This window comes from Chelonia mydas, chromosome 6 (assembly GCF_015237465.2).
Source record: "Chelonia mydas isolate rCheMyd1 chromosome 6, rCheMyd1.pri.v2, whole genome shotgun sequence".
Taxonomy (NCBI): domain Eukaryota; kingdom Metazoa; phylum Chordata; order Testudines; family Cheloniidae; genus Chelonia; species Chelonia mydas.
The window spans coordinates 105,187,847-105,213,348 of NC_051246.2; the positions used below are offsets into that span (position 1 = coordinate 105,187,847).

The 25,502-nt window shown below is 45.8% G+C and overlaps 1 long non-coding RNA gene across 1 annotated transcript in view; it reads left to right on the forward strand.

Annotated features, from left to right (window-relative positions):
* The window catches only part of LOC122466350, a 43,544-nt gene extending 26,433 nt beyond the window's left edge, over positions 1 to 17,111 (forward strand). Inside the window, exons 2-3 of the long non-coding RNA XR_006291776.1 lie at positions 10,399 to 10,519; positions 16,862 to 17,111. This is a non-coding gene — a long non-coding RNA (uncharacterized LOC122466350). The remainder of the gene's footprint in view (positions 1 to 10,398; positions 10,520 to 16,861) is intronic.
* The last annotated feature ends 8,391 nt before the right edge of the window (positions 17,112 to 25,502 follow it).

Below are 25,502 nucleotides of genomic sequence, written 5' to 3' on the forward strand. Positions count from 1 at the left end.
GAAGGAGGCTGGAACTGGGAGCCCAAAATCAAGACTAGGAATCTGTGAGGAAAATGGCGGGACTGGAAGCCAGTTGGCTAGGAGAGGGGCAATGAGATTGGATGAGGAACTGGTGAGAGGGGGAGATTGGGGCTAAGAACCACTGGAGAATGGGCAGTGGGAAGAGGAGACAAGGATCAGGGATTAGGGGATAACTGGGATTGGCTGGACAAAGAGACTGGGGCAAGGGACCAGAGAAGGGACAGTAACTGAGACTGAATGAGGACGAGGAATGAGTGTAAAAATAATAAGCAATCACATAATTAAAAACTGTGGCATAATTCATGCTCACATTGGGGCTGAATTAAGGTTACATGGGCAACCTTAGTTCTGGCATCATCTGAATTCTGAGGCCTTGACTTTGCAGCCTTAATAATGGTTTTTAATGTAGGTTTTGTGTGTGTGTGTGTGCGTGTGTGTGCGCGTGTGCACGAGAGAGAGAGAGGAGGCCCTTCACTAGTGATCCCAATTCCAGGGGATTCTGCTTGTGTAAAGCAGTGGCAATTCAGTGGTTACTGATGAGGTGATGTGGACTCCAGATCAAAGCACAGAGCAGAAGGTCAATGACTTATAAAGTAATTGATTCTCCTTCTTATCTTAGCCCAGGCTTGAGGTGACAGATAAGTACATTTATGATATATCGAAGCTTTGATAACATTTTCAGGATTTCAGGTAGGGCCAGCTATTCTCTGACTGCTGAAGCTATGGCTATGTGTATTCTAGAATTATGTTCTTTGGCACCATGTATTTAAAATGGGAACAGAACATATTAGCTGGTGAATGGTTGCAATGTTTCTTTATTCAATAACAGTAGCTGTCACTCATAGTTAACATCCTGATGAGGCAATTCCTCAGTTGGTACATTTCAGAAGTTTGTGACCTCAGTTGTTGTTTACCAGTCTCCCAGTCCACTTGCGCTGGGGGAGAGCTTTTCTGGAACTTCCTCTGTTTTTTTCTGGAACTTCCTTTATTTTATGGGAGGGACCAGCAGAAAGCTGGAGCATGCAGAAAATGGGGGTGAACTATTAGTAGAAAAGAATAGCAAATGTATGAAAGAACCTGCTGGAGAGATAGAACTTGAAAGGAACTGGCTTGGTAGCTTAGCTCAGTCTGCAACTCCAGACCAGCAGCAGGTGCCGGGCCGAAAGCACAGGGAGTGGACGTACATGGCAATATCAAGAGACAGACTGGCAGTACCTGCCCTGGAACAGTCACTGATGTGGTGAACGGGCTGATAAAGTAGATACAAAATAACCCCAAATTTAGGACTTGAGGACAGCACAAGTAAACTGAGAAACTTTGCAATTTAAACCACAATCCTGCAGAAACCTTATCAGGCATCAGTTTCCAGTGAAGTTTGGGTAACATATTTGTTGACACCAAATTACAAAACTGAGAAGAAATTAGGCCTCTTTATTAAGGGCTTGTCTACACTGGCAAGTTTCTGCTCAGGAAAGCAGCTTTTTGCGCTCAAACTGCAGACGTGTACACACGGCCAAGCCATTTTGTGCGCAGAAACTCCTCAGTTGCAGCGCTGCAAAAAAACCCACCTCGACGAGAGTCGTAAGGCTGTTTGTGCAGAGGCTCCATCTATTGCCCGTATAGACACTGGATTGCTTTCTGTGCTGTAATTGGCCTCTGGAGCTGTCCCACAATGCCTCGAGTGCCCGCTCTGCTCATTGTTTTGAACTCGGCTGCCCTGGAGACATTCACCCCTCCCCTTTCAAAGCACCATTTCTGACATCCCTTGTGTGCTGTGCTGATCTACTCTGGGACACACAGCAAGCCATTAATGTGGAATGCTTGTGCTGTTGAACACAGAGGGGTGTGTGTGTGTGTGTGTGTGAGAGAGAGAGAGAGAGAGAGAGAGAGAGAGAGAGAGAGAGAGAGACATTGCTGTGCAGAGAGCCCAGGAAGGGAGGCAGGGGCTGATGTCAGGGTTTCCCACTCCCCCTGCCTCAGGACTGGTTGCTTCCTGCTGCTGTCTGAACTTATAAGACAGCATGCTGACACACTCTCTGTCCCCCAAAACACACTGCCTCTATCCCCCCATCCACACACACACACACACACACACACACACACACACACACACACACTCCCTGTCACCACCAACCTGCCTTCAGTTGAAAAGCAGCTGGCCAAGTAGTAGGATGCCCATGGAACAATGGGATTGGGAGACCTGCTGTGCCTGCCCCATGAGGCATTGAAAACCCTTTCCAAAACACCCTGCGGCTAGCTGCATAGTGGGATAGCTACCACAATGCACTGGTCTTTGCTGTTGCAAGGGCTGCTAAAATGGATGTGCTCAAGAGTCACAAGGAGCACAGTGTGGACACGCAATAGCGGTTTAATTCCAGCATTTGTGGTACGTTTGTGGTGCAGAAACTTGCCAGTGTAGACGATTTACCTGGGGCTCTTATAATATATGCTTTGGATTTCAGTCAAGGAAGAAATCTCAAGTTTTTTATAGAGTAAAGGTAGCTTCTTCACTGCACAGTTAACACAGGTGATTGGCACTCAGATCTGGGCACCTGGGTTAGCCTAGCCTGGGTGAGAGCATACCCACTGAAAACATTTACTTCTGTTTACTGTGTCCTTACTATTTCTGCAATCCCCTGTGTGTGTCTGGGAGCATATCCCTGGGCTCTTTGTGCTGAAACACTCCAGGGTTCTTTCCCAGTCGATTGTGGAAGAACTTGTCTATCCTTCAGGGGAATTGTGGGAAGGGTGTTGGAGGACTATTATCACTCCAATGATTTTGCTTATGTCCTCACTGCAAAGTGAGCTAAGTTAAACGAGAGCCTGGGTTCTAATCCATTGTCAAACAGCATAAGCTATCCAAGGCTTAAAGCACATCCAAGCCTGGGTCAGAGTTTTTCCTGAGTGGAAGTTGGGGTGTTTGGGCTAAAACCCAGGTAAAAGCCCACATTAACTGTGCAGTGAAGACATATCCTAGGAGTTAGAACATTAGTATTTTACTTTTGAGGAATATCTGATAAAATTTAGATATAGTTATTAGCATATCATGGTCTGTACTTGCTCATGGGAATTCAGCCAGCCGTTAATGTCAGCACTTGACATATAGAAGCTGATCCATTATTTGTCAGTAGGGTTCATGATTTATCCCCAAAGAGGATGTGGGGTAATAATCATCATTAGGAAGAGCCTGTTGAATGTAATAGTAGGAGGAGAAAGTTAAACTAGAGAATCAGTCTTAAAATCCACTATAGTGGCTCCAGCCATCTCAGCTCCTCTCTGAAGAACATTAAGCAGGACGTTGTGGACAACCTCCCAAGCAAATAGACCCTTGAAGAGATCAGTGAACAATGGCTAGGGATAAACTAATTTTGTAAAGCAAAGCTCTTCAGAAAGCCAACTAGTAAGGAAAGAGCAGGGTAAGAAAAGGATTAGTGGAAAATAGATCTCACTAGACCTAGTCCAGAAAAATTCTCAAGGACTTTCATAGGAGTTTCATCTACATCAGGACTGCAGGATCAGGCACAACAACATGAAAAGACAATGTCAGTTACTTTTGCAATTGCAATTGCACTGAGGAAAAAGATACTATACTCATACTATAGGGAACAGCACAGCATAAGAAACATAGCAGACAAATATAATGAGTAGGGCATGGTGTGGATTTGTACAGCTCCAACAGACCTGCTAGAAGGCATTGTACCTATGTATGGAGGCACAATGACTCTTGGAGCTCCCTGAAATGCAGAAGGAGCAATTCCAACATTTGCAACGGCAGTAGGAGCAGACCCTTTAATAATATGAAAATATAATCACAGCTTCAGAGAAATCCACTTCTTACCAACAGAAATTACGAACTTACTTTTGAAACCTTCAGCTCTCTGGCTCCCAAGTGATTCCAGACAGACCAGTGTGGTCAATGAACACCTCTGTCATGCCCATTTCCCCAGATCTCTTTTTTATCATAGGTACCGGAAATAGAACATTTTGTCCCATACTGATTATTTTGCTGTTCAAAAAAAAAAAAAAGCTGTTGAAACAGCTCATTCAGATAACACTGAGGAACTTGTGTCAGTTAGAATCATAGAATCATAGAATATCAGGGTTGGAAGGGACCTCAGGAAGTCATCTAGTCCAACCCCCTGCTCAAAGCAGGACCAATCCCCAACTAAATCATCCCAGCCAGGGCTTTGTCAAGCCTGAACTTAAAAATCTCAAAGGAAGGAGATTCCACCACCTCCCTAGGTAACCCATTCCAGTGCTTCACCACCCTCCTAGTGAAAAAGTTTTTCCTAATATCCAACCTAAACCTCCCATACTGCAACTTGAGACCATTACTCCTTGTTCTGTCAGCTGCTACCACTGAGAACAGTCTAGATCCATCCTCTTTGGAACCCCCTTTCAGGTAGTTGAAAGCAGCTATCAAATCCCTCCTCATTCTTCTCTTCCACAGACTAAACAATCCCAGTTCCCTCAGCCTTTCCTCATAAGTCATGTGTTCCAGTCCCCTAATCATTTTTATTGCCCTCCGCTGGACGCTTTCCAATTTTTCCGCATCCTTCTTGTAGTGTGGGGCCCAAAACTGGACACAGTACTCCAGGTGAGGCCTCACCAATGTTGAATAGAGGTGAACAATCACATTCCTCGATCTGCTGGCAATGCCCCTACATATACAGCCCAAAATGCCATTGGATTTCTTGGCAACAAGAGCACACTGTTGACTCATATCCATCTTCTCGTCCACTGTAACCCATAGGTCCTTTTCTGCAGAACTGCTGCCTAGCCATTCGGTCCCTAGTCTGTAGTGGTGCATGGGATTCTTCTGTCCTAAGTGCAGGACTCTGCACTTGTCCTTGTTGAACCTCATCAGATTTCTTTTGGCCCAATCCTCTAATTTGTCTAGGTCCCTCTGTATCCTATCCCTACCCTCCAGCGTATCTACCTCACCTCCCAGTTTAGTGTCATCTGCAAACTTGCTGAGGGTGCAATCCACGCCATCCTCCAGATCATTAATGAAGATATTGAACAAAACCGGCCCCAGGACCGACCCTTGGGGCACTCCGCTTGATACCGGCTGCCAGCTAGACATGGAGCCATTGATCACTACCTGTTGAGCCTGACAATCTAGCCAGCTTTCTATCCACCTTATAGTCCATTCATCCAGCCCATATTTCTTTAACTTGCTGGCAAGAATACTGTGGGAGACCGTGTCAAAAGCTTTCCTAAAGTCAAGGAATAACACGTCCACTGCTTTCCCCTCATCCACAGAGCCAATTATCTCGTCATAGAAGGCAATTAATTTAGCCAGGCATGACTTGCCCTTGGTGAATCCATACTGACCGTTCCTGATCACTTTCCTCTCCTCTAAGTGCTTCAGAATTGATTCCTTGAGGACATGCTCCATGATTAGTGAGATTTGACGGTGCTTTTGCAACAACTGAGGGGTGTTTACATTTGTTTTTGTGAATAGTGTGTTTGGGGAAGACTGAACATGTTGGGAGGAGATGAGTCTTTGCATAATGCCTGGATGTTCCTTTATGGATTTCGTTGTCTTTGAAGAAATCCCCCCTCATTACTTCAGTGGCCTAATTTCTGTTCCTTGTTTACAGGGAGTGGCACAGAGCTGCTGTAGTGACTCCTGTGTTAGCCGCACAATGTGCAGAGCATGGCTGGGGCATCTCTGCATCCAGGTTACCAGAACAGTCCATCGAGGCCATTTGCAGCCATCAGAGTTTAGAGCAGCCTTGAGAATACTGCAGTCTATGGCAGGATCCAGGCTGGGGTAGAACCAATCCCAGGATTTCCGCAAAGGCAGTTGAAGAGTTGAAGAGCCTCACCCTCAATTTGTGTCAGAGTTGTGTTTAAAACTCCTTTGTACCTGTTTCCTTTTGTTAACAGCTATTTAACTCAAATGCCGGAATAAAGAGTTGGGTGAAAATTGTTGATGTGAATGGAGTTTGACGCAATGATGTAACTAAGGCCTTGCCTGCACCCAAAAATTGTACCTGTTTAACTACAGCAATATAGATACAGCAGTCTAACCCCTCCTCGCACAGATGCAGTTATACCTGTACAAAAGGTGCTTATACCAGTCTAGTTTTTTTCCATAATCAACTGCAGGAATATTGCTGTAGTTAAACAGGTACAATTTTTGTGTGCAGGCAAGGCCTTAGTTACACCATTAGGTCAAACTCCATTCAAATCAACAATTTTCACCCAACTCTTTATTCTGGCATTTGAGTACGAAGGAGTTTTAAACAATCTGAAATCAAATCATTTTACTTCTAAATTAATCAGGTTTTATTTGTATGGCAACTCTGACAGTGTTATTTAATCATTCATGGCCAACAATATAAAATTGCTAAGTGATGACAATTTGCAAACATTGGCCACAACATAAAAAAAGAGGTAATAATGATGAAATAAAAGCGATATTCTAGGTTCATATTGGAGGATAATACATGGCATGAGTCGCATTTTTTTGCATGACTGAGCATAAAGGTGATGAAAATATCCATGACTATGAATGAAAATATAGTCATGTGACCTGTGACACATGTAAGTGCATGATTCATAGTAGCCTACAATCTAAAAAATAAAACACCAGAACTTCTGCATTCAAAAAAATTCTGTCTTGCATCACTTTTATCTTTATTGTAGTAAGTCAGTGAGTGTCAGCTTTGAATCAGTCTGAGTGTGAGACTTGTTTCTGAGTCAATCCAAGAGTTTTCCATGTGGGTATAGACAAATAAAAATGATATGCATATGTTTGAGTGGTGAAAATGTGATGTGATAGAATCAACACACATATTTTTCTCTCTAATTCTTATACTACATTAAACCATAGTATGAATAAAAACCTTAGTTGAGCCTCCATTAAATAGTAGACTTATGTCATCAGCTGGTGTAAATTGGCCTGACTCCACTGAAACCAATAGGGCCAGGTCAGTTTATATCAGCTGAGGCTCTGGACACTAATCCATCATATCCCTTAGTAAGGTGGCAGGGACAGGCATTTCTCTTGCCAGTAGAGTTCTACAGTTAGCCATAACCCAAAATAACAATTCCCAATGATTTATTCTGTTCAGATTACTGAAATGATTACTCTTCCTGGGGGGATTGGTGCATCTCTGCCTGGGTACTTAGACTATAATGAACTAACTATAGGAGTTAATTATACTCTAATACTTTTCTTGTTTCATTCACTTTTTTATGAATTTTTTGGGGGTTTTGATAATTTTCTAAAAGATTTTTTTCAAAAGAATACACAAAACTTAATTTCAATTTCCTGGAGAAAAATCTCACTTCCTTTCACTTTTCTGCTCCCTCTATCCCCTCACATGCTGGAAAAAAAGTTGGCAAAAAGTTTACCAAAAAAATGTGAGCTGGGAGTAAATAATATTAGAAAAAATTCAAAACTTTTCATTGAAACATATACAAATTCTAACAAATTGACGTCTCCATGAAACATTTCCATTTCTTTGAAATGTCATTCTTTTGAATTTTTTATTTTTATTACTTATTGGCTTATGGCTTGATCTAGCAAAGATTGAAAAACATGTTTATCTTTAAGCACATGACTACTCAGTGAGACTACTCACATGCTTAAAGTTCAGTAGAAGTGTAACTCCTTGCAGGACTGGAGCTTACATATTTATCTGTGCTGGTTGCAGACTACTTGGAGTGGTGCTGGAGGTTGTAGAATTTTATATAATCAGAAGGCCCAGTGTTAGAGTTTTGGTGTAAAAGAAATAGTTAAAATCCCAGTTTAAATCACAATAAGAGCTTGACTGTCATGTCTAATATGGACAAGATCACATACAGGACATGCAGAAACAGGAATTTAGGGTCCCAGTCACACTCTTCTATGTGAAAACATATGGGAGGGGGCAAATAGTTCTTGTGGAACAGGGTTCAGTGTGGTGCATCTCCATCGACTCCTCATTGGGTGGATATTGATAACTAGAGATGAGACAATGGGGACGAGGATTGCAGTGCCAGGTGGACATCGAACCCCAGTAATTTGGCTCTCCAATCAGATGTGTGAAGAAGCTTCTCTTTATCGATTCCGGGGAACAGTTTCCTCTCATCAGCAAGAGCAGGCTCCCATGCTATTGGCTCCCTTTCTCCCAACGCGGAACCTACCAATCCTGTCTTCTGGACGGTAACGCTCATCTGAGCAATCCTCACCTGTGTAGCTTTTTGGAAATTAACTTTAGTGCCTATGCCAGGGAACCATAGTGTTCAGGCAGCTGCTTGTGGGCATGGGTTTCTCTTTTCAGTGAAGCTCTAATTACGCATATGCAAACCGAAAAGCTGGGGAACAGCAAACAGCATAGTCACTGCTCCCGTCTATATGATGCCCTTAGCATTGGCTCCATTCTGTACTGGACAGTGGGCACCTGGCTTTAGGTGTTCAGAAAAACGAACTGCCTTATTGTTTACTCTATATTCTTTCTGATATTTTTTATTTGATAAGAATCGTATTTACTGGGCTAAATACTGTTTAGTAGTAAATAATACAGCAAAGAGAAGAGCAGATCACCTGGGCATGGCAGGATCCTTTTGAATTACTGTAAGTACTGGATTAATTTTTCCTGAAATTTTGAATTCATGTTATATGCAGTTTAGTTTATGGGTGAATTTGAGGCAAATATAGAAAACAGTCAATTCTGTATAGCAAATCTGACAGAGGCAGCCATCAGGGGATGAACAGAACTGAATTCTCTGACAGAGGACGTCTGGTTGAAATGGGAACAAAATTTAATGGGAAGCCATTTGGTTTTGTCCCTTAAAGAGAGATTGTTGTCTACACGACCAGTTAGTGCACATTCTGTTTTTAATGCATTTTAGGAAATTGTACAAAGAGATGATTGGTACTAAAAATCTAATGAACTCTGTGTGGGGAACTATCTGTGTTTTGTAGCACATTATAATTTTAATTAACAGGTCTTCAAAATTATAATTATCCAATACCTTGACAAAGCATGAAAGGCTCCCCCGCTCCTTTCCTCACCCTTCTATGTCTGCTCCATCCTCCTTTTTCCACATGCTGCCTGGGTTCCAGCAGGAGAAATATTGACAGCACGAGAAAGACAGTTGCCCTGCTCTCAGTTCTGGTGCCTGTCTCCTAAGGATTGTAAATATGTTTTTCCCCTTTATAGAGGGGAAAATAGGTATGTATGAGCATTGCTCTGTTTACAGCAGAGTTTAAGATCCTTACTTAAGTGGATATAAAAGGTACTAAATCCATATACAAGCTTATGTGCGGTAACATTTTTTTAAGTGGTGCTGAATTTAGTTTTGATGATCAGCCATGAGTCTTATTGACTTTTGCTGGTGTGCAGTTTACTTTCTACACTTTTGTACATACTGGTATGTCAAAGATTTGTTAAAATGCTGCAAGAGTTAAGCACAGTGTACCTGATTCTCCTCTTAGGCCTGGTCTACACATACAGCTTTTGTTCTGGCATAAGTATTTGGTTTAAGAGTGTGATTTTTTGCTGAAATAGTTATACCATTTGTTGAATCAGAAATTACACATTCACCTTTGAAAAGTTCAGCTCAGGCTCCCCAGAGATTCCAGAGAGATTACTGAAATTATAAATTTAAAAAGGGATATCCACTCTAGTGTTGGGCAAAAGGTTTTCAGCCAAATGTTTCAACCAAAAGTTTTTTTAGGAAAAATTGCAGATTTAGTAACATCGAAACAATTCACAAATTGATGTCAGTTTTGCCAAAATGTTTCAATTAACAAAACAAGACAAACAAAAAAAATTAAAAATGATTTTTTACACATTTTGATATTTTCTAAATGAAATGTACCAATTTTTTAGTCCATGATGTTATTTTGTTTCAAAATTTCCTTTAAAATTGAAACATTTTGATTTTGTTGAAATAAAACATTTTATTGAACCCAAAATTACACACTCACATAAACACACACTTTTCAATTTACCAACAAGTTTGAAAAATTTCATTTTTGGTTTGATCCAAAACAATTTTTTCCCCAATTTTTCAGAATTGCCAGCAAACCAAAAAATCCATTATTCACATAGCTCTGATAAGGATGATAAGATCAAACAAAGCAAATTTCCATTTCAAAAAATATCCTGGTATCTTTGTGTTTCTAAGGAAATTTAAAAAGCACTTAGAACCTGGGAATAATCTTATAAATCAAAGTATGTAAAATAAGGTTTACATGCATAGCCAGCTTAATTAAAATCTGAATAAATTTACTTATGATTCTGCATGAGAAAAAGAGAGAGGAATTTGCTTAGAATTTAATGGCTAAGTGATTTCTTGTATGTAATTTTAGAGGTAGCAGCTCTCCACAAAAGCTCAATAGATTAATTATAATAATACTTTGCATTTCTACAGTCTCTTCTCTCCAAGGATAACAAAAGGCTTTAGCACCATTAATGAATTAAAGGTGTTCTACAAATGACAGAAAATACATTAGGATGATACCATCATTGCTTACATAAAGAAGGCCTGAGAGGTACTTTTTCTTGTCTTTCTCCTTAGTTTTTACCTTAGAAATACCAGAGATGTCAAGTCTTCCTCCCCTGGTTTTTGTTGGAGGATGCCCTAGTATCGCTTTTCCTTTGCATTTATTGAGGTTAAACTTCCTTGGTATCTCTAAAAAAAGAAAAGAAGTACTTGTGGCACCTTAGAGACTAACCAATTTATTTGAGCATAAGCTTTCGTGAGCTACAGCTCACTTCATCGGATGCAAATTTAAAAATAAATTTATTAGTCTCTAAGGTGCCACAAGTACTCCTTTTCTTTTTGCGGATACAGACTAACACGGCTGCTACTCTGATACTTGGTATCTCTGAAATTATAAACCTACTAGCTTTCCAATCATCCATAGAGCCTTCCAGGGGAGACAAGGTGTGAATATTTTGTATTAGGGAACCCTTTCGGGACATTTTTATCTATGAAAAGGAAACAAACACAGGCAGAAGTCCAGTATCTTTTTATTTTTAGGGTCACCTTTAACCCTCACAATGCCTTAATGAGATAGGGAAGTATTTTAATTGCCTCTTTACAGATAAGGAAATTGAGGTGCAGAGGATTATGTGACCTGCCCAACGTCCCAGAGAATGTCTCATGCTTTAGCCACCGCACCTCCTCTTTCCTTCTTAAGTGCCAGTGCTCAGTACCATTCGGACAATGCAGAAGACTTCCAGTCAAGTTTGATTTGGCCTAGATAATAACCAGATGGACAAATGTACACCAGAGCACACATGCGTCCATATAATCCCAGCTACTTCTATCTCTGCTTCTTCACCTGATTCTTGATATATGAAGAAACAAAGTGAAAGAAAACATTATTGTGTCATTTATGAGAAGACATAGGTTTAACAATCTCAACAGTGTCCTGTTAAAAATAAAGTACCATTTCCTTTATATATATCAGTCACCAAACCTTGCACTGTAGTCAAGATCCATCTTATAAATCTTACCTTCAAAGTGTATATAGTTAACTGGAACCATTACAGTGAATGGATCAAGATCCTTCACCAATTTGAAAGTTTTCCCCTGAGATTTCTTTATGTAATGATTGGTCTGTTTCTCAGCTTCTCTGGAATTCCTGAAATCAGTGGAGAAAATTGCTTCATACAAGCTTTTGAGGTCTTCTAAAAACTTCTGTAGAAATTTCAAGTTCTCATCTACAAAAAAAGGCATTTTCCATACTTTGCTGGATCTTGCTGTCAGGACGGCTTAGCTTGTGGATGACATGAGGAAAGACTTCATGTATCTCCTGATCCTCAATCTCTGTTAGGTTGAAAGTGAGTCCTCCATGATGCTGACTCAATGTAGCAGATTTAGCTCCGAGTGTCAGCATCACAAAGGCCGTGGAGAGCTCACTTGAGAAAAGACAATATTCTTGCCAGTTGCACCTGGGTCTGAAGTAACCTGTTTGTAGCATTGTCAAGGCTGATTCCCCACTCTGGCACTTGAAGTGTAGAAGGTGGGGGCTGCAAGGATTCTAAAAATTAATACTGGCCACTCGAGGCTTTTATTAAACTCCCAAGGTTACAGCTTTTTTCTGACCTTGGATGGGTAGATGCTGCCACCACCCAAGTGCAAAAACCCCTTTGAGCACCCAGGAAGGGGCACTTGGGAATTCCTTCCTGTGGGGTATCCTCAAGCCCTTTCACCCACCCACCCCTGGGGAAGAGCTGAGAAAGAAAACAAAGGAAATCAGCTGTTGCTACCAGCTAATTAAGCGACATATGCACAAACCTCTTAGGACACACAAACCCAATCCTGTTCTTAAAAAAAGGTAAATTTTATTAAAAACAAAAAGAAAGAAAATACATTTGGAACTTAGGCTTTTTGCTAGATTTTAAAAAAAACAATTAAGCATCAAGATAGCTCGCTTGAGGTCCAGCTTAAAGGTTACAAGCAAAACAAAAGCACCTGAGGTTAGCACAGAGGAGTCCACAAGCCATAAAGAAACAAAAGAGATAAACCTAATTGCGTCTTCCTAGACATTTCCTGATCTACTTACATATCTGGGGTTCCAAATGAGTAGTTTCTAGGTATGATCTGGTGATTTTTCATACCTGGCCCAAAGCTTTTTACAGCATTGTTCCAGCACTGTCTCTGCTCTTCAGGAGAACAACACAGCCAGACAAACGGAAAGTGTTTTTTTCCCCAATTTTAAAAAGTTCTAGCCCTCCCATTGGCCTTTTTGGTTAAGTGCCCACTCCCTTACTTTTACCTGTGCAGGGAGACTTTTTAACCCTTTACAGGTAAAGCAAGTAGAGAACAACTACCAAGAGGGATTTATAGCTAGCTGGCTGTCTGGGTGTCCATAAAAGGGAGCTACCTCCCACTCCTTTCATTTATCACAAGCATCTAAATGCAAAGTCAGCAATTCTAGGAGCTTGTTTGAGATGGACCATGTTTTCATTTGTACCATTGCTTTCAATATGGGGACTGCGTTCCTTGGGATTTGTAGCCTTATGATCTTCATGGCCATTGAAATGATGATAACCTCATAAAGTCCAGCAAGTAACAAACACAGAAAGAGGAAGGATTTCATCATCCTTTGCAATTATTTTTAGCAATTATTAGATTTGAAGAGATTAGTTTTGAACATTTGCTCAGGCACCAGCTGGCCAAGGTTTATTAACACAATTGTTGGGCCCCATCAACAAAGTAGTTGAGTTGCCAGTGAATGTTGTGAAGGGCAAAATTATAACAGGGTTTAATAAGTTAATGGAGGCTAGGTCTATCAATGGCTATTAGCCAGGATGGTCAGGGATGCAACCCCATGCTCTGAGTGTCCCTAGCTGAGAAGCTGAGAAGCCAGAAGCTGAGAAGCCAGAAGCTTCTTTTCCATGGGTCCAGACGATGAAGATGTCATCAATGTAGTGCAAGTAGAGTAGGGGCGTTAGGGGACGGGAGCTAAGAAAGTGTTCTAAGTCAGCCATAAAAATGTTGGCATACTGTGGGACCATGTGGGTACCCATAGCAGTGCTGCTGACTTGAAGGTGTATATTGTCCCCAAATGTGAAATAGTTGAGGGTGAGGATAAAGTCACAAAGGTCAGCCACCAAGTTTGCTGTGACATTATTGGGGATACTGTTCCTGATAGCTTGTAGTCCATCTTTGTGTGGAATGTTGGTGCAGAGGGCTTCTACATCCATAGTGGCCAGGATGGTATTTTCTTTAGTGTAGTTATCCTCACAATACCCCTGTGAGGTGAGGAAGTGCTGTTATCCCCTTTTTACAGATGGGGAACTGAGTTGGAGTCTAAGTAATGTGCCCAAATCACACAAGAAGTCTGTGGTCCCTCTCAAGTCCTAGAGTTCTGCCCTAACCACTAGACCATACTTCCTCTCCCTGTGCACTTCTGTGTACTTGGGGCCAAATCCTCTTTCCAGGACTGGGTTGGATAAATATGCTGGAGAATTGTGGCAGTACTGCCTGCAACTCAGAAGGATCCTGTTGCATCCATCTGATATGCACTGTTCCTTGCTTATTCTGAGGCTATGTCTGGACTGTAGCTGGGCATGTGATTCCTAGCTTGCATAGAGACATATCTGCATTAGATCTGCTCGAGCTAGCGCACTAAAGGGTGGCAGCTTGGGCTGCTGCCCTGAGTATGTACCTCCCCAGAATCAACGGTATGTTCTTGGGTGGCTAGCCCAAGCTGCAACACATGCTAACAAAATGGTTAGGGTAATAGGAGCTAGGGATAGGGTTCCTATGAGTAGGGCTCACCGTCCTAGGGTAAGGGTTCCAATGGGTAGCGTTCCTCACCCTAGGATTAGGGTTGCTGTAGGTAGGCCTCCCCACCCTAGAGTTATGGTTCCTATGGGTACAGCTCCTCACCTTAGGGTTAGGGTTCCTATTGGGTAGGGTACTTGGAGCTAGGGTCAGGATTCTCATGGGTAGGCTTCCCCACACTAGGTTAAGGATTCCTAGGAGTACGAATCTCTGCACGAGGACTAGGGTTCCTATAATTATGGTATTGGAGCTAGGGTTAGGGTTCCTATCGATAGGGCTTCCTGTTCTAGGGATAGGGGTCCTATGGTTGAGTTAGGTGCAGTTAGCTTTAGGGTTCATATGCATAGGGCTCCCCATCCTAAGGCTAGGGAGTCCTCTGGGTACTTGGAGCAAAGGTTAGGGTTCCTATGGGTAGGGACCTTGTGCTAAGGTTAGGGTTCCTATGATTAGGGTTCTTGGAGTTAGGGTTCCTATGGATAGGGCTCCCCACCCTGGAGTAAGAGTTCCTATAGTTAGGGTACTTGGAGCTATAGTTAGGGATTGTAGGGGTAGGATGCTTGGAGCTAGGCTTAGTTTCTTATAGGTAGGCCTCCCTGCAATAGGATTATGATACCTATGGATACAAATCTCTGCACCAGGGTTAGGGCGCCTATAGTTAGGGTATTGGAGCTAGGGTTAGCGTTCTTAGGGGTTAGGGGACTTGGAGCTAGGGTTAGCATTTCTATTGATATAGCTGTCTGCCCTAGGGTTAGGGTTCCTATAGGCAGGGTACTTGGACCCGAGGTTGAGGGTTCCTACAGGTAGGAATCCCTGCCCACAGATTAGGGTTCCTATGGGTAGGGTACTTGGAGCTCAGGTTGGGGTTGATATGGGTAGTGCTCCCTGCCCTAAGGTTAGGGTTCCATGGGTGGAACTTTTTGTCCTAGTGTTAAGGTTCCTATGGGTTGGGCTTCCTGTCATAGGGTTAGGGTTCCTTTGATTAAGGTAACTGGAGTTAGCTTTAGTTCATATAAGTAGGGCTCCCCACCCTAAGGTTAGGGAGTCCTATGGGTAGCACACCTCCCCTCCCGCCCCGCCCTCCGCCCAGGGTTAGGTTTCTATGGTTAGGGTACTTGGCGATAGGGTTAATGTTCTTATGGGTAGGGTACTTGGAGCTCAAGTTAGGGTTGATATGGTTGTGCTCCCTGCCCTAAGGTTAGGGTTCCTCTGATTAAGGTACTTAGAGCTCTGGTTAGGGATCCTAGGGGTATGATACTTGGAGCTAGGGTTAGGGTTCCCATGGGTAGGCCTTCCTGCACTAGGTTTAGGATTCCTATGGGTACGTATCTATGCAGTAGGGTTAGGATTCCTATAGTTAAGGTATTGGAGCTAGGGTTAGGTTCCGTACGGGTAGGGCTTCTAGCCCTTGGGTTACGGTTCCTGTGGGTATGGTTCCCTGCCTTAGGGTTAGGGGTTCAATGTGTAGGGCTCCCCACCCTATGGTTAGGGTTCGATGGTTAGGGAGCCAAAGTTAATGTTTCTCTGGGTAGAGTGCGTAGAGCCAGGGTTAGGATTCCTATGGGTAGAGATACACACAAGGCAGGTACCTTTTTCCGTACCTGATGTTCTTTGAGATGTGTTGCTCATGTCCATTCAACTTAGGTGTGTATGCTCGCCACATGCACCAGTACCGGCAGTTTTTTCCCTCATCAGTATCCGTGGGGACTGGCTCTGGCGCCCCCTGGAGTGGTGTGCATATGCCACAATATATAGAGTGCCTCCGGCTCACCCCACCCTCTGTTCCTTTTTGCTGGAAACTCCGACAGTGGGGAAGGAGGACGGGTTGTGGAATGGGCATGAGCAACACATCTCGAAGAACACCAGTTACAGAAAAAGGTAACTGTCTTGTGGGTATCTCTACCCATAGGAAGCCTAACCCTAGCTCCAAGCCCTCTACCCAGAGCAACATTAACTTCACTCAGAAGCGGTTCAACTCTTGCAGGTCCAGGATAGGTCACAGACTCCCCTTGGCCTTTGGGACTAAAAAGTAACTGGAATAGAATCCCTTATTCCTGTACTCTGAAGGAACGACCTCCAGCACACCTAGCTGCAGTAACTCCTCTACCGCCTGTGCAAGGAGATTCTCGTCAGAAGGGTCCCTGAAGAGGGACGGGGGGGGGTAGGAAGGAGGGGTGGAAAGCAACTGAAGGGTGTAACCCCACACCGCCATACTGAGGACCCATCAGTCCAAAGTTATAGAGGCCCACGCAGGGAGGAAAGGAGAAAGGCAGTTGGCAAAAATAGGGGAGGAAGGATCCTGGGAACAATCTGGTAGGTCGCCCACAGGCATACTCTCAAAATGAGTGCTTTCCCACCTGCTTATTGCGGGCTGAGCTCAGCTGAGAAGCCTGCGAAGGCTAGTGGCTAGGACACTGCTTGTAGCCTATGGATTTCTTATGGGGAGGCTCCTGGCAAGGGGCCTGCCCTGGCCCTGAGGCTCCTATGGCTTGAACCGCTCGCAGGCAGGGATGGGAACATATGGGCTGAGCATTTTAAGCGTTGTGCAGGAGTCCTTGAGGCCATGGAGCTTATTGTCTGTCTGTTCTGTAAACAGGGCTTGCCCATCGAAGGGAAGGTCTTGCATCAACTGCTGAGCCTCCGTGGACAAGCCAAAGGGGAGCAGCCAGGATGCCTGATACATAGCATCGCCCTCCTCCATGATTGCCTGGAACTCCTTCCTAGAAGCCTCAGGAAGTAAGCCCTCAAACTTGGCATGGCTTGCCACATGTTAAAGTCATAGCGTCCCAGCAGGGCCTGATGGTTGGCCACCCTCCACTGGAGACTAGAGGACGAATAAACCTTACGCCCAACTAAGTCTAGTCTCTTGGAGTCTTTATTCTTAGGGGTAGCCCCGGGTTGACCCTGTTGCTCCCTGTGGCTAACTGCCTCCATCACTAGGGAGTTGAGACCTGGGTGGGAGTACAGGTACTTGTGGCCTTTGGATGGTACAAAGTACTTGCGCTCAGCCCTCTTGGAGATGGGACGCAGGGAGGAAGGAGTTTGCCACAGGCCATTGGTGATCTTTGACACCCCTTCATGAAGGGGCAAAGCCACCCTGGCTGGTGCCGTGGAGCAGAGGACATCGAAGAGAGAGTCCAAGGGCTCCTCTAACTCCTCCACCTGAAGACCCAGGTTGGTGGTGACCTGTTTCAGTAATTCCTGGTGCGCTTTAGCGTCATCCGGAAGAACCAGGAGAGGGGGCCCTGTTATAGCCTTGTTTGGCGATGATGTGGGGGATGCCGGTGTTGTAGGGTCCTCCACAACCATTGGTGGCCCAGTAGCTTGCTCCCCTACTCCCTCTTGGACTTGCGGGGTCCTTGCACCCGAGGCTTCATGCACCGGAAGAGGGTGGGAGAGAGAGGCAGCTGATCTCTCTGAGGCTCCTGACACTGAGCGGGTGGCCTGGGAGGACTGGATGAACCCTGACAGGTTCCATGGGTACCATGACTCCAGCCACGGGGCTAGTTTTGGTGCCGACTGTCAGGGACTCTCACTCCGAACCAGGGCTCGATCCTGAGTGGTCACTCCCAGTCGACCAGGACAGAGCGGAACGGTGGCTGTGCCCCGACCAATGCCAATCACTCCACTTGGAGTCCGATCTGGAACAAGATCTTGGGGACCGGTGGCGCTTGATGGATCCATGACGGCCTGGAGCCGGTCATCTATGTCTCGCACTTGACAAACGGTACCAGGATGAGGAGCAGGACCGGGAGTCAGAACGGCCCGGTGCCAGGAAGCACCCGTATGCAGTGATACCCTCCTAGGGGATCGGTGACAGTCTGAGTAATGGTAGAGTCAATCCCTCAATGGGTCCCTGGAGCGGTACCATGGTCTCAGAGATAGCGAGTGCCAGAACCGGTACTCCAGCCCGCGGGGGTGCGTGCCTCCAGAGCTTTGTGCCCGGTTGCCAGCAAGCTGCACCTCAAGTCTCTCAGCCCGTGTCCAAGGTCCAGGGACCGAATGGGGCTTCACTGCACCTGCCTTTCACGGTCAGAGGCTTGGCAACTACAGGAGGGCGAGCGCTTGCGGGATGTCCCCCACAATGGGGAATGGTGCCACTGAGGTGGGGACCATGGAGGTCTGAACATGGGTTTACCACATGATCGGGGAACCACAGGAGCCAGTGTGGGCAGCACTGTGAGGGACATGGTCTTCTGTGCAGCCTGCAGGGCCTCCAGGATGGATGGTACCCAGAGCTGGTGGAGGCCTCTGCCCTATCCAGGGTAGCTGGCGGGGAGCACGTTGGGCTACCCTGCTCAACCACAGCTTGGACCCGAGAGCCCTACTGGGGTGAAGCGTTTCCTGGCATGGGACCTTGCTTGCACCCAGTCTTATCCTTCCCCTTGCAGGAGCTTGGAGACCAACCTCGCACTGTCTTCTTGGGCTTCTTGGTCGGAGCCACATATGGTGACTAGTGCCGGCCAGTGGATGGGCCTGGTGGGGTGCTTCATGCCGAGGTCACGGTGCTCGGTGCCAGGGTGCAGGCTGACTCCATAAGGAGCACTCTCAAACAAATATCGCACTCCTTCTTAGTCCTTGGCTGGAAGGACTTGCAAATGTTGCACTTTTCACTAATGTGCCCTTTGTGCAAGCAATGCAGACAGTTGCTGTGTGGCTCACTAATGGACATGGGCCTCTTGCAGTGATCACAAGGGTTAAAGCCTGGGGTCCGGGGCATGCCCTGTCCCGAGGCAAAGTCCTGTTTGGGACCTCCGAAGTCTCTAACTAGAGCTAAGGGATTTACGAACACTAAGAGAAAACTATATACACGAATTAACACGTTCGTACGAACGAGAAAGCAACTGTGTTAGCTGAAGCAGCAACAGTTCCAGCACCATCACTGGCAGCAAGAAGGAACTGTGGGTAGGGGGAGCCAGTGGTGCCCTATATACTGCAGCATATGCATGCCACTCCATGGGGCTCCGGAGCCGGTCCCCTTTGGCTACTGCTGTGGGGAAAAAACATGTGGCGAGCACACATGCCTAAGCTGAATGGACATGAGCAAGCACTAGAAGAAGCTGCTAGGGTTAAGGTTCCTATGGCTAAGGTAGTTGGTGCAGGGGCTAGGTTCCTATGATAAGGATATTTGGAGTTTTAGTTAGGGTTAGGGCTTCTACCCTAGGGTCAGGATTACTATGGAGCTGGTTTCTCACCCAGTGGTTAGATTCCGATGTGTGAGGCTCCCTGCCCAAGGGTTAGGATTCTATGGTTAGGGTACTTGGCGCTAGGCTGAGGGTTCCTATGGGTATGGCTCCCCACTCTAGGGTGAGGATTGCTAAGGGTAAGGCTCCCCGCACTAGGAATAGGTTGCCTATGAGTAGTGCTCCCTCTCCTAAGGTTAGGCTTTCTATGATTAGGGTAGTTGGAACAAGGGTTAGGTTGCCTATGGATGGGGGCTCCACCCTACAGTTACGGTGCCTGTGGGTAGGGCTCCCTGCCCTACAGTTAGGATTTCTATGCCTATTGCAGTTGGAGTTAGGGTCCCTATAGTTTGGAAATTTGAAGCCTTTGTTAGGGTTCATATGGGTAGGGATTCCCATCCTAGAGTTAGGGTTCCTATTGGTGCAGCTCCCTGCCTTAGGCTTCCTGTGGGCAGGTTACTTAGAGCTTTGGTTGGGGGGAGCAGTTCTAAATTTAGGGCTCCCCACCTTAGGATTAGGGTTCCTGTGAGTCAAGTGCTTGGTGCTTGGGTGGGGGGGGTGGGTCATATGGGTAGTGCACCCCTCCCTAGGAATAGGTTTCTTATGGGTAGGACTCCCCAAGCTAAGATTAGTGTTCAATGGTTAGGGTACTTGGCACTATCGTTAGGGATCCTAAGGGTATAATACTTGGAGCTAGGGTTAGGGTTCCCATGGTTAAGCATCCCTGCACTAGGTTTAGGATTCCTATGGATATGAATCTCCACACTAGGATTAGGGTTCCTAGTGGCTCATGGGTTAGGATTTCTAGGGGTCGGGTACTTGGATTCTTGCCCTAGGGTTAGGGTCCCTATGGGTAAGGCACCTACTGTTAGGGCTGCCATGCGTAGGGTTCCCTGAATAGGATAAGGGTTCCAATGGCTAGGGTAGTTGGAACTAGGGTTATCATGCCTATGGTTAGAGTATTTGAAGGTTTTGTAAGTGTTCATATAGGTAGGGCTCCCTGCCCCAGGGTCAGGGTTCCTATGGATCGGGTTCCCTGCACTTGGGTTAGGGTTTCTGTGGTTAGAGTGCTTGGAGCTAGGGCTAGGATGCCTATAAGCAGGGCTCTCCACCTTAGGGGGTCCTAGGGGTTGGGCTCCCTGCCCTAGGGTTACAGTTCATATGAATAGGGCTTGCCCCCCCTAGGGATAGGGTTGCTATGGGTAGGGCTTGTCAGCCATTGGTTAGGGTTCCTATGGGTAAGGCTCACCTTCCTGGGTTAGGATTCCTATTGGTAAGGTACTTTGAGCTTGGATTAGGGTTCATATAGGTAGTGCATGCCATGCTAGGAATAGGGTTCCTATGGTTAGGGCTTCCTACCCTAGCATTAGGGTGTCTATGGGGAGGGCTCCCCAGCCAATGGTTAGGGTAGGGGACTTGGAGCTAGGGTTAGGGTTCATATGGGTAGAGTTACAGTGCTATTTTTAGTGAACTAGTTGCAAGAGTGCTAATGTAGGTAGAGCCATGTGCGTTAGGAATCACACCCCCAGCACCACATGCAGATGTATCCTTAATGTTACTAAATAGTATTAAGTGTAATAGTTTCTGTTAAACAGAGCAATTAGAAATCATCCAAGAGGCTGCAGAGCAAAGAACAGGGAAGTTAGATTTTTATTTTTTGACATCTAGGGCTAGCTGCTCAACTTTTGCCCATGCACTGTAAAAATGCACCAGAGCCTAAAGCCAGGGTCATGGGGCTCATGTTGAAAATAGTAGTGGACAGTTTGTTTGCTGCACCCTGGCCTCGTGAAGGCGCTCTAGGGACCAGTGCCAATAGAAATGAGGGCTTTTATGGCTGGGCCATTTTATGTTTTTCATTTGAACTTGACAGGTTTGAGCCAGAAAGGGGGAGTCCTGGAGTCATGTTTAGTTTAGTGGCTCCTTCTTGCTCTCACTATTCCTGGGCACTCTTGAAAACCTCTCTTGAAAGTGGAACTAGGAGAAAGGGGAGGCAGGACGTTATTCCTTCTCTGCTCTCCCCTGGGGCCAAGTGGCTGCAGGATAGGTGCTCTGCTGGAGGGGTTTAGACGTTTTTGTGAGCGCCTCCCCACAACCCAGTGAAATCACTAAGAGCTGGGCTAGGTGATAGAGCTACAGAATCCATATGTGGCATCCCACCGAAGACAGACAGTGTGGTGAGAGATGATGTAGCAGCCCGTGCCCCGTGCCAACAACCCTAGAGCTGTAATCACTAAGAGCTGGGCTCGGTAGTCATAGCACCATGTGAACAGACCAGACAGGACAGGTAGAGCAGCAACATGGTCCAAAGGCAGCATTGCAGCTACAGGCAGAGACAGGGCGAAGGGTGGCACCCCTGGATTCTGGAATGTCACCAACCCCCATCAACAAACTGAGAGTAAGAGTGTAGTGGCAGACCCGGGAATGTGGTGTGCTGAATTCGTTCACTAGACATTCCCACTCGCCGCTGGGGAAACTGAGGTGGAGTAACTGTGGGGGCGGGGTGGGCATTTAACTTATTATTCACATACTGTTGATTCCTTGTTGCTGTGTTTTCCCAAACTAATGCTGTTCCCTCTCCCCTCACTAAAAGGTGTCTTCGTTTGATACACAGACTCAGTGCTGCGAGTGGTGTTGCCATTAAGGGTACCCAGGGGATATATTCAGCGATCCCAATTTCTGGATGGAGTCTCAAGTTGGTTTTGTTTTGTAATTTCAAAATAGATATTGAACCCAGCCCTTGTTGCTGCCAACAATACCTGGCAGTAAGATTACCCTGGATAGATGGTGTTATATTCCCACACTACACTCCCTCAGTGCAAAATGGAGCCTCTGCCTAGGCAAACAGAGGGCTGTGTAGATGGCAATTGCTTGTTTGTTGACCTGAGGCCTGCATTACCCTCTGTATGCAAACAGCACGTTATAAGCGATCCGGTGGAAACAAGGAGCGTACCATTAGGAGCAGCAGCATCCCTGAGACAGGGACTAAAATCCAGTGGCAAAAATGTCCATCCAGCTTTAATTCCCAGTGGAGTGAACCAGAGCATGCAGCTATGGTGGGAGAGGAACTGCTACCATAGTAGGGGAACCAGCCCTGCTCCAAGGGGAGAGAGGGCCTTGGAAAAAGATGTGCTGGATCTAATCATTGCTGTCTATGGATGTCCTGCATGTGCCTTTCTTCATATTAAATATGAGTCATTGTCTTTCTAGGGCCAGGCCAAGTCTTTTGCCACTTGGTAGGGTGTTTTGGGCAAGGGGGGACTGACATGGCCATGGGAGCGTGTGGTGGAATTCCCTCTGGGGATCTGCAGCGTGCATACCCGAGCAGTAGCTCTGCTCCTGTTTGGAAGAGTGCAGCATGCATTCCCCATGCAGTGGGAGAAACAGTGCAGGTATAAAGGACTTAGTTAAACAAATACACTGAAATCCCTACCTGCTGGACACTGAAATCCCTACCAGATGACTGGAGGAAGATGTGCAGCTGGGGACTGTCTTGATGTGTTCCCCTGCTGTGGACAACAGGGCTAAAGAGAATGGGTAGACGCCATAATAAAGGAGGAATGTCTGTAGCAAGCCAGGATGAGAACAGGGGTTCCATGGTGGGACTGAACATTCAGTGGAGGAAAGTGTCTTCTGTTCATCCCATTCTGTTCAACTCATACAGCTCTTTGAGGCAACTGGTCAGTTTGAACTGTATTGCTAATTAATCTCCTGCTAAAATGTTCACCAGGGGTCAATATATTTCATAGCCAACCTGCGTGACCCACACTTTGGTTAGTAATGAAATATATTCAAGGACCAAATAACCCAATATCCGTCGGGTTATTGCTAAAAGTCCAATGAGGTATATAGTACAGGGAAGAGAGGTTCAATATGACACCAATTTCTGGGAAGCCATCTCATGCTGCGCTGTTAAGGCACTTTATCCAGAAGATGTGCTCCCCAAGTCACACCTCTAAAGCTATCCTTTTTGTACCCAATTTGTTTACAAGTCTAAAGGCACTGTATGCATTATCTGAGGCTAGGCAAGGTCTTTTGACCTTGTTTTTCTGGTACCAATGGTGTACCCCTTAATTCTTTGTTATGAACACATGTATTCCAGGTACAAAGGGCATGAAGGCACCTCGTAGGCTGGTAGCAGGACTGAACACTTGTATCTTGATCCTGATGGTTTTCCTATCTACTTAAACCAAAGCTTACGTCAGTTAATGCAAGGGGTTGTGGGTAAGGCTTCATGTCTGTCACAGACGTCATGGAATCCGTGACTTTCTGTGACCTTTGTGACTTCCGCAGCAGCTGGTGCGGCTGGCTCCAGGGCTGCCCGAGCATTCGGGCAGCCCCTGGGCCAGCCGCAGCAGGTATGGGTGTGGGAGGGGACCAGAGCTGGGGCAGGGGGTTGAGGTGCAGGATAACACTTACCTCGGGGCTGGGGCTCACCAGATGCGGCCAGCCATGTCCCTGTAGTTCCTAGGCGGAGGGGCGAGGAAGCGCTGCGTGCTGCCCCTGCTGCAGGCACTGCCCCCGCAGCTCCCATTAGCTATGGTTCTCTGGCCAATGGGAGCTGTGGAGCTGGGCATCGTAGTGGGGGCAGTGCGTGGAGCTCCCCTGGCCTTTTCCCCCTAGGAGCTGCAGGGACCGGCTGCTTCTGAATGAGCTGCACGGAGCTGGTAGGGAGCCTGCCAGCCCCGCCCCCAGCAGGGGTCCGGGCCATGTGCTGCTGCTGCCTACCCCTTCCCCCCCCGGCCCCCCCACCAGCGGGCGTCCTGGGCCATGCGCTGCCATCTGTCCCCCCACAGACCAGTGGAGGTCCTGGGCCATGCCACCACCACCTGTCCCCCCCCCCAGCAACCAGTGGGGGTCCTGGGCCACCCTCCGTGCACCCTTGGCACCCCGGACCACCCCCCCCCAGAGCAGCCCTGGCCCAAGTTTTAGTTAGGGGTATATAGTACAAATCATGGACAAACTATGGGCTGTGAATTTTTGTTTACTGCCCGTGACCTGTATATGACTTTTTAGTAAAAATACCTGTGACTAAAACTTAGCCTTAATTATGAAATACTTAGCATAAGGGAACAGAATTACAGATGGACATAGCCCGTTCAAGCCATACAACTGCTACAAATAAATATATACAATATGATATGTTGATAGTGTTCTTAATGCATATTAATGTGTGTGGTGTGAATATTACCTATTGGTAATGTGATAAGTATATTAACCAACCATACACTGGTCAACGAGGGTGTTCTGAGTAAGAAAACAAGATGTGGAGGGGAAGGGTTATATCCCATATCCCTTATACCTGCCCTGCAGCATATGGTGTAGCCTTTTATTTTGTTTAAAGTGAATTTAAAGATATTGTATTACACCATCATGGGTTTGGCTCTGGTTGCTACAGTTTCAAGCTCAGAGTGAAATTGCCTCTGGCGCGTCTCTCAGATTTGGAGGCTCTAGGAACACACAAAGTCCAAGGATAATGACCACAGGCACAATCACCAGTACAAAGCCTGATCTGTACTACAAATTTTATTAAGCAATAAGTAAAGTTACAATTACCCATTTGGAAATCCTACAGAACCTATGCAATAATCATCAGTGTAGTCATATTCACATCCTCAAAGATATGCTAGGGTCCAGTGGACCTCTCACCAGTCGTCATCAGTAGAGGGATAGTTCCTGCTGCAGTTTTCCCGTGGCTATTCCCACTTTTACCCAACTGGCAAACCTTTTATATATTGTAATTCTAACTAAGCCTAACACCTTATGCATATACACAAAGGTGTCAGCCCACTTTCCCTTAACTCTACTTCCATACCCGATGGGGATGCCCCATTTTTCATAGATTGTTCATAGTTCCTCTTATTCTTATTAGCATTTATGCACAACATGTACCCTGCAGTCAGACAGACATTTAAAGATGTTACAATCAGGTGTCTTGTGGTTTTGGACAATACATTGCAGCCTATTGCAATCCATTTTTCCGTAACATCACCTATTGGCACATCTTATGCAATAACCTTGTGACCTTTTGGGCACAGGGTTATTCCTAGGTCACTC